The sequence below is a fragment of the Hyperolius riggenbachi genome, chromosome 3 (assembly GCF_040937935.1).
Source record: "Hyperolius riggenbachi isolate aHypRig1 chromosome 3, aHypRig1.pri, whole genome shotgun sequence".
Taxonomy (NCBI): Eukaryota; Metazoa; Chordata; class Amphibia; order Anura; family Hyperoliidae; genus Hyperolius; species Hyperolius riggenbachi.
Window position 1 is genome coordinate 96,377,929 of NC_090648.1, and position 8,600 is coordinate 96,386,528.

Genomic DNA, 8,600 nt, shown 5'->3' on the forward strand with positions numbered 1-8,600 from the left:
AAATTTGTTAGCGTTCGTCTGACTACCGCTGATTCGCTTCTGATTGGCTAATGCGAACAAGTTACATAGTTACATAGTTATTTTGGTTGAAAAAAGACATATGTCCATCGAGTTCAACCAGTACAAAGTACATCTCCAGCCCGTCCCCCACATACCCCTGTTGATACAGAGGAAGGCGAAAAAAAAAACCCCACAAGGCATTAGTGTTGGGCGAACAGTGTTCGCCACTGTTCGGGTTCTGCAGAACATCACCCTGTTCGGGTGATGTTCGAGTTTGGCCACATGGCCGAACTAAGAGCGCATGGCCGAACGTTCCCCGAACGTTCGGCTAGCGCTGTGATTGGCTGAACGGGTCACGTGGTTCGGGCCCAAACGCGCTCTGATTGGCCGAACGGTCACGTGGTTCGGGTAAATAAATACCCGAACCACGTCATATCTCCGCCATTTGTCTGTGGGTTTAGCTTTGGGTAGGCAGGCAGGGTAGTTCGCTCTCCAGCCACGCTAGCCAGGGTCCCCCCCAGTCATTGTGTGTTGCTGCTGGGAACAGTAGTACACCGCTCGCTCAGCCACACTATATATAGCATTGTTTACTGCCACTGTGTACCTCGCTCAGCCACGCTATATATAGCATTGTGTTTTCTGACACTCTGTGTACACGGCTCAGCCTGACTATATAGCATTGTGTGTACTGCCACTGTGCACCTCGCTCAGCCACGCTATATATAGCATTGTGTTTACTGCCACTCTGTGTACACGGCTCAGCCAGACTATATAGCATTGTGTGTACTGCCACTGTGTACCTCGCTCAGCCACGCTATATATAGCATTGTGTTTACTGCCACTCTGTGTACACGGCTCAGCCAGACTATATAGCATTGTGTGTACTGCCACTGTGCACCTCGCTCAGCCACGCTATATATAGCATTGTGTTTACTGCCACTCTGTGTACACGGCTCAGCCAGACTATATAGCATTGTGTGTACTGCCACTCTGTGTACACGGCTCAGCCAGACTATATAGCATTGTGTGTACTGCCACTCTGTGTACACCGCTCAGCCAGACTATATAGCATTGTGTGTACTGCCACTCTGTGTACACGGCTCAGCCTGACTATATAGCATTGTGTGTACTGCCACTGTGCACCTCGCTCAGCCACGCTATATATAGCATTGTGTTTACTGCCACTCTGTGTACACCGCTCAGCCAGACTATATAGCATTGTGTGTACTGCCACTCTGTGTACACGGCTCAGCCAGACTATATAGCATTGTGTGTACTGCCACTCTGTGTACACCGCTCAGCCAGACTATATAGCATTGTGTGTACTGCCACTCTGTGTACACGGCTCAGCCTGACTATATAGCATTGTGTGTACTGCCACTGTGCACCTCGCTCAGCCACGCTATATATAGCATTGTGTTTACTGCCACTCTGTGTACACCGCTCAGCCAGACTATATACCATTGTTTACTGACACTCTGTGTACACCGCTCAGCCAGACTATATACCATTGTTTACTGACACTCTGTGTACACGGCTCAGCCTGACTATATAGCATTGTGTGTACTGCCACTGTGCACCTCGCTCAGCCACGCTATATATAGCATTGTGTTTTCTGACACTCTGTGTACACGGCTTAGCCTGACTATATAGCATTGTGTGTACTGCCACTGTGCACCTCGCTCAGCCACGCTATATATAGCATTGTGTTTACTGCCACTCTGTGTACACGGCTCAGCCAGACTATATAGCATTGTGTGTACTGCCACTCTGTGTACACGGCTCAGCCAGACTATATAGCATTGTGTGTACTGCCACTCTGTGTACACCGCTCAGCCAGACTATATAGCATTGTGTGTACTGCCACTCTGTGTACACGGCTCAGCCTGACTATATAGCATTGTGTGTACTGCCACTGTGCACCTCGCTCAGCCACGCTATATATAGCATTGTGTTTACTGCCACTCTGTGTACACCGCTCAGCCAGACTATATAGCATTGTGTGTACTGCCACTCTGTGTACACGGCTCAGCCAGACTATATAGCATTGTGTGTACTGCCACTCTGTGTACACCGCTCAGCCAGACTATATAGCATTGTGTGTACTGCCACTCTGTGTACACGGCTCAGCCTGACTATATAGCATTGTGTGTACTGCCACTGTGCACCTCGCTCAGCCACGCTATATATAGCATTGTGTTTACTGCCACTCTGTGTACACCGCTCAGCCAGACTATATACCATTGTTTACTGACACTCTGTGTACACCGCTCAGCCAGACTATATACCATTGTTTACTGACACTCTGTGTACACGGCTCAGCCTGACTATATAGCATTGTGTGTACTGCCACTGTGCACCTCGCTCAGCCACGCTATATATAGCATTGTGTTTTCTGACACTCTGTGTACACGGCTTAGCCTGACTATATAGCATTGTGTGTACTGCCACTGTGCACCTCGCTCAGCCACGCTATATATAGCATTGTGTTTACTGCCACTCTGTGTACACGGCTCAGCCTGACTATATAGCATTGTGTGTACTGCCACTCTGTGTACACCGCTCAGCCAGACTATATAGCATTGTGTGTACTGCCACTCTGTGTACACGGCTCAGCCAGACTATATAGCATTGTGTTTACTTCCACACTGTGTCTGCTGGGCCTGGGAACAGTAGTACACCGCTCACCCGCCACTGTATAGCATTGTGCTCTGTGTCGCTGCTGGGAATAGTGGTACACCGCTCACCCGCCACTGTATAGCATTGTGCTCTGTGTCGCTGCTGGGAATAGTGGTACTGTATAGCATTTCTGTACTGCCACTGTACTGCTGCCAGTCAGCGTGTACTGTAAGGATAAGTGAAATGAGGAAGAAATCCGGTGAAAGAGGAAGGGGCAAGGGAAGAGGTGTTTCCCCTGACGGTTCACGTTCAGGCCACAGGGGAGCACCCAAGAAAACCCACTCAATACCGCCCATGTTGTCCAGGACAACAACCCTCACAGATCCGAAAGAACAGGACCAGATAATTACTTGGATGACCTCTCAAGCGTCCAGCAGTGGGTTAAGCAGCACCAGCACATCACGCACGAGGTCCGAGTCCTCAGCCAGTTACAAGGAGCCAGTGGGCACAAAGCTGACACAACCGGCAGCGACACCACGCACACAACTGCCAGATAACCAGTCCGATGAATTACCTCAGGACACAATGGGGTATTCGCAGGAGCTATTCCCAGCCCAACAAACTTCCACCTTTCAAAGGTCAATGGAGGAACAGCCAGAAATGTTGTGCCCGGATTCACAACCATTAACTGTGGGAAATGCACCGCGCACTGAAATACAAGGCGAGTCCGAGGAGGACTCGGAAACCCAAATCCCAGAGCAAGTTGGGCAGGAGGGGTTGCAATTGCAGGAGGTCGGCCGACAAGATCTGGAAGACGACGTTGGAGTGAGCTGCGCAGAGGTTGTTCTGGGGAGCTCTACTCCACGGCGGCGGCCCCCCACAATGACATATGACGAGTTTGAGGAGATGGAAGAGGAGGGTATGGACAATGTGGACAGAGACCCAGATTTTGTTTGTGAACGAGAACATCGCCGTCGTAGCAGCAGCACAGATGAGTCTGTTGAAGAACCCACTGCTGCACGAGTTCGCCTTGTACCACAAGGTAGGCGGCGCGCAATTTCAGGCACCACAAGCGTGGAAGTTCAAGTGAGAGGCAAAAGAGGAGCAAACAGAAATCGCCAGCAAGGCAGGTGCTCCAAAGTCTGGGCTTTCTTTGAAGACTGCACTGAGGATGTTACCATGGCGATTTGCAAGGTGTGCAAGACCCGCCTGAGCAGGGGGAAAAGTATTAACAACCTCTCCACCACCAGCATGAGCCGCCACATGCTATCCAAACATCCCACTCTGTGCGCAAACTCGGCAGGACAGGGTACCAGCAACACTGCCTCCCTTGGGTTCACCAGACTCACCACCAGACCCGCCTCAGCAGCAGCGGTAGCCCAGCCATTGCGTGGTTCACAACATTCACAAACATCAGACGACGCTGACACTGTCACTTTCCGGAGTAGTGCTCTTGAGGTCTCCCAGTGTTCATCAAACACAACAACCAACAGCCCTTCTGTGTGCAGCGCTACGGTTCAGTTGTCTGTGCCGGAGATGTTTGAGCGCAAGAGGAAATTGCCAGCAAATGACCCCCGGGCCGTGGCAGTAACAGCCAGCATAGCCAAGCTTCTGGCCTGCGAAATGCTGCCATATCGAGTGGTGGAGACAAACAGCTTCAAGGGCATGATGTCAGTGGCCATCCCACGTTACGTGGTTCCCAGCCGCTACCACTTTGCGCGCTCTGCAGTGCCTGAGTTGCATGAGCACGTGGTCAGCAAAATAACCCGAAGCTTGAAGAATGCCGTTGCCTGCAAGGTTCACCTCACCACTGACACCTGGACGAGTGCGTTCGGCCAGGGTCGATACATCTCCCTTACCGCGCACTGGGTGAACCTTGTGGAGCCTGGCAGCGATTCCTCACCTGCTACGGCGCGGGTGTTGCCCACGCCGCAAACAGCTGCACCGCCGTCCCTCCCACTGGATAACAACAGCAGCACCTACCTCTCTGACTCCTTCTCCTCCAACGCATCTCAAAGCTGTACCTCATCCGGAAACGCTAACCCAGCAGCAGTAGGATCGTGGAAGCAGTGCAGCACAGCTGTTGGCATGCGTCAGCAAGCGTTGCTGAAGCTGATCTGCCTTGGGGATAAGCAGCACACAGGGGAGGAAATTTGGAAGGGAATAAAGGAACAGACGGATTTGTGGCTGGCACCGCTGGACCTGAAACCGGGCATGGTTGTGTGTGATAATGGGAGTAATCTCATTCACGCTTTAAGGTTGGCTAAGCTGACACACATCCCTTGCCTGGCGCACGTGATGAACCTAGTAGTTCAGCGGTTCCTGAGGACATACCCAGGCGTGGCCAATCTTCTGTTGAAGGTGCGTCGAGTGGCCAAACATTGTAGAAATTCCAGTACTGCTTCGGGGGCACTCGCCAAGATGCAGGAGCGCTTCAATCTCCCCCACCATCGCTTGCTGTGTGATGTCCCTACGCGCTGGAATTCTACGCTGCACATGCTAGCACGCTTTTGCGAGCAGAAGAGTGCAGTGGTCCAGTACATGACGGCGCAGTACCGAGGCGCATCCGGACAGCTGCCAAGCTTCTGTGGATCCGATTGGGCCAACATGTTGGACCTCTGCCAAGTCCTCCAAAATTTTGAGCAATCCACGTTGCTTGTGAGCAGTGACAACTCTTCAGTCAGCATTACCATACCACTGCTGTGTTTACTGAAGAGGTCAATGTTGAAAATCAAGGAAACAGCTGTCATGATGCAACTGGGGGAATCTGAAGGAGAAAACGATCAGCGTGATGGTACCAACATCAGGCCATCCGCCTCAGGGAACGCTGGCCCCAGCAGCTATGACGAAGAAGAGGAGGAGGAACAGCTGGAGTTGGAGCAGGAATTTCCTGCCACCACTGACGAGGGCCAGAGCGGTGCACGTTGGACTTCCACAATTCAGCGCGAATGGTCAGCAGAAGCAGACCAGGAGGAAGGTGACGACTATGATGCATCACAACAACTATCACAACGCTCACAAGAGGATGATGAGGATTCTGGTAGGACTCTGGCACACATGGCTCAATTCATGCTAGACTGCATTGAACGCGACCCACGCATTGTGCGCATTCTGCACAACACCAATTACTGGGTTTATACCCTTCTGGATCCACGGTACAAACACAATGTTCCAAAACTGCTTGAAGAAAGAGTCAGACAGGTCAAAATGGAAGAATACCAGCAGGCCCTTGTGGAGACTTTAGAGAGGAGATTGACATCCTCCCCCTCCTCTAGCCAGTTGTACGCCGACAGACTGGCTTCCACAAACCCAGGACGACCAGGAGGGCAGCAAACAACGCAAGCCGCAGCTAGTGCCCAAAAGGGAATGGTATCGGCAGTGTCCTTGAAGTGGGAAAATTTTCTGACACCCATGCAGCAGCAGCCCACTGAACAGGAAGCGTGCAGATCCACCTCCAACACCGATCGCCTGGAGAAGATGGTCAAGGACTACATGTCAGATGACGTAGCTGTGTCGAACAATCCATCTGCACCCTTCAACTATTGGGTATCGAAGCTAGACACCTGGCACGAACTGGCAATGTACGCAATAGAGGTGCTGGCTTGCCCGGCAGCCAGCGTTATGTCGGAACGCTGTTTCAGTGCTGCCGGAGGCATCGTCACAGATCGGCGTATCCGCCTCTCCACAGAAAATGCAGACCGTCTGACTCAAATTAAAATGAATCAATCCTGGATTGGAAATGACTACGCAACACTCCAGGACCCCAACCAAGTAACATGACCAATGAACATCTGGGATGGTGTAGCGTTTCCGGTCCCTGTTTATTGAACCTCTCGTCTGTATTACATTTATGACTGCATGGCGGCAAAAAGCATTGCTGCTATATCCGCACGCTTTTTGTCCTCATGCAAGGCCTGGGTTGTTGTGTCTCAAAAAGCATGGCCTTCTCCTCCTGCGCCTGCTCCTGTTCCATCACGTGTGCTGCTGCTGCTGCTGGGTTAGCGTTGCCGGTCCCTCCCTGTTTATGGAACCTCTTATCTTTATTACATTTATGACTGCATGGCGGTACAAAGCATGCTATCCGCATGCTTCTTGTCCTCATGCAAGGCCTGGGTTGTTGTGTCTCACAAAGCGTGGCCTTCTCCTCCTGCGCCTCCTCCTGTTCCATCACGTCTGCTGCTGCTGGGTTAGCGTTGCCGCGTGGTCCCTGTTTATTGAACCACTTATCTTTATTACATTTATGACTGCATGGCGGTACAAAGCATGCTATCCGCATGCTTCTTGTCCTCATGCAAGGCCTGGGTTGTTGTGTCTCACAAAGCGTGGCCTTCTCCTCCTGCGCCTCCTCCTGTTCCATCACGTCTGCTGCTGCTGGGTTAGCGTTGCCGCGTGGTCCCTGTTTATTGAACCACTTATCTTTATTACATTTATGACTGCATGGCGGTACAAAGCATGCTATCCGCACGCTTCTTGTCCTCATGCAAGGCCTGGGTTGTTGTGTCTCACAAAGCGTGGCCTTCTCCTCCTGCGCCTCCTCCTGTTCCATCACGTCTGCTGCTGCTGGGTTAGCGTTGCCGCGTGGTCCCTGTTTATTGAACCACTTATCTTTATTACATTTATGACTGCATGGCGGTACAAAGCATGCTATCCGCATGCTTCTTGTCCTCATGCAAGGCCTGGGTTGTTGTGTCTCACAAAGCGTGGCCTTCTCCTCCTGCGCCTCCTCCTGTTCCATCACGTCTGCTGCTGCTGGTGCTGGGTTAGCGTTACCGGTCCCTTTTCGTGGAACCTCTTCTCTGTATTACATTTATGACTGCATGGCGAAAAAAAGCATGTTACCTGTGCAAAGAAACATGACATTTTCCACATTTAAAAGACAGTTTTTCCTTTGAAACTTTAGAATCAATTTTCTCAAAAACTATAAGCTCTTTTTCAAATATTTTTTTTTCCTCTTGTACCCACTCCCAAGGTGCACATACCCTGCTAATTTGGGGTATGTAGCATGTAAGGAAGCTTTACAAAGCACGAAAGTTCGGGTCCCCATTGACTTCCATTATGTTCGGAGTTCGGCGCAAACACCCGAACATCGCGGCGATGTTCGGCGAACGTTCTCGAACCCGAACATCTAGGTGTTCGCCCAACACTACAAGGCATGGTCCAATTAGCCCCAAAAGGGAAAAATTCCTTCCTGACTCCAGATGGCAATCAGATAAAATCCCTGGATCAACATCATTAGGCATAACCTAGTAATTGTAGCCATGGATGTCTTTCAACGCAAGGAAAGCATCTAAGCCCCCTTTAAATGCAGGTATAGAGTTTGCCATAACGACTTCCTGTGGCAATGCATTCCACATCTTAATCACTCTTACTGTAAAGAACCCTTTCCTAAATAAATGGCTAAAACGTTTTTCCTCCATGCGCATCTCATGTCCTCTAGTCCTTTGAGAAGGCCTAGGGACAAAAAGCTCATCCGCCAAGCTATTATATTGCCCTCTGATGTATTTATACATGTTAATTAGATCTCCTCTAAGGCGTCTTTTCTCTAGACTAAATAAACCCAGTTTATCTAACCTTTCTTGGTAAGCGAGACCTTCCATCCCACGTATCAATTTTGTAGCTCGTCTCTGTGCCTGCTCTAAAACTGCAATATCTTTTTTGTAATGTGGTGCCCAGAACTGAATTCCATATTCCAGATGTGGCTTTACTAGAGAGTTAAACAGGGGCAATATTATGCTAGCATCTCGAGTTTTTATTTCCCTTTTAATGCATCCCAAAATTGTGTTCGCTTTAGCTGCAGCGGCTTGGCATTGAGTACGATTATTTAACTTGTTGTCGATGAGTACTCCTAAGTCCTTCTCCAAGTTTGATGTTCCCAACTGTATCCCATTTATTTTGTATGGTGCTAGACCATTGGTACGACCAAAATGCATGACTTTACATTTGTCAACATTGAATTTCATCTGCCATGTATGTGCCCATAT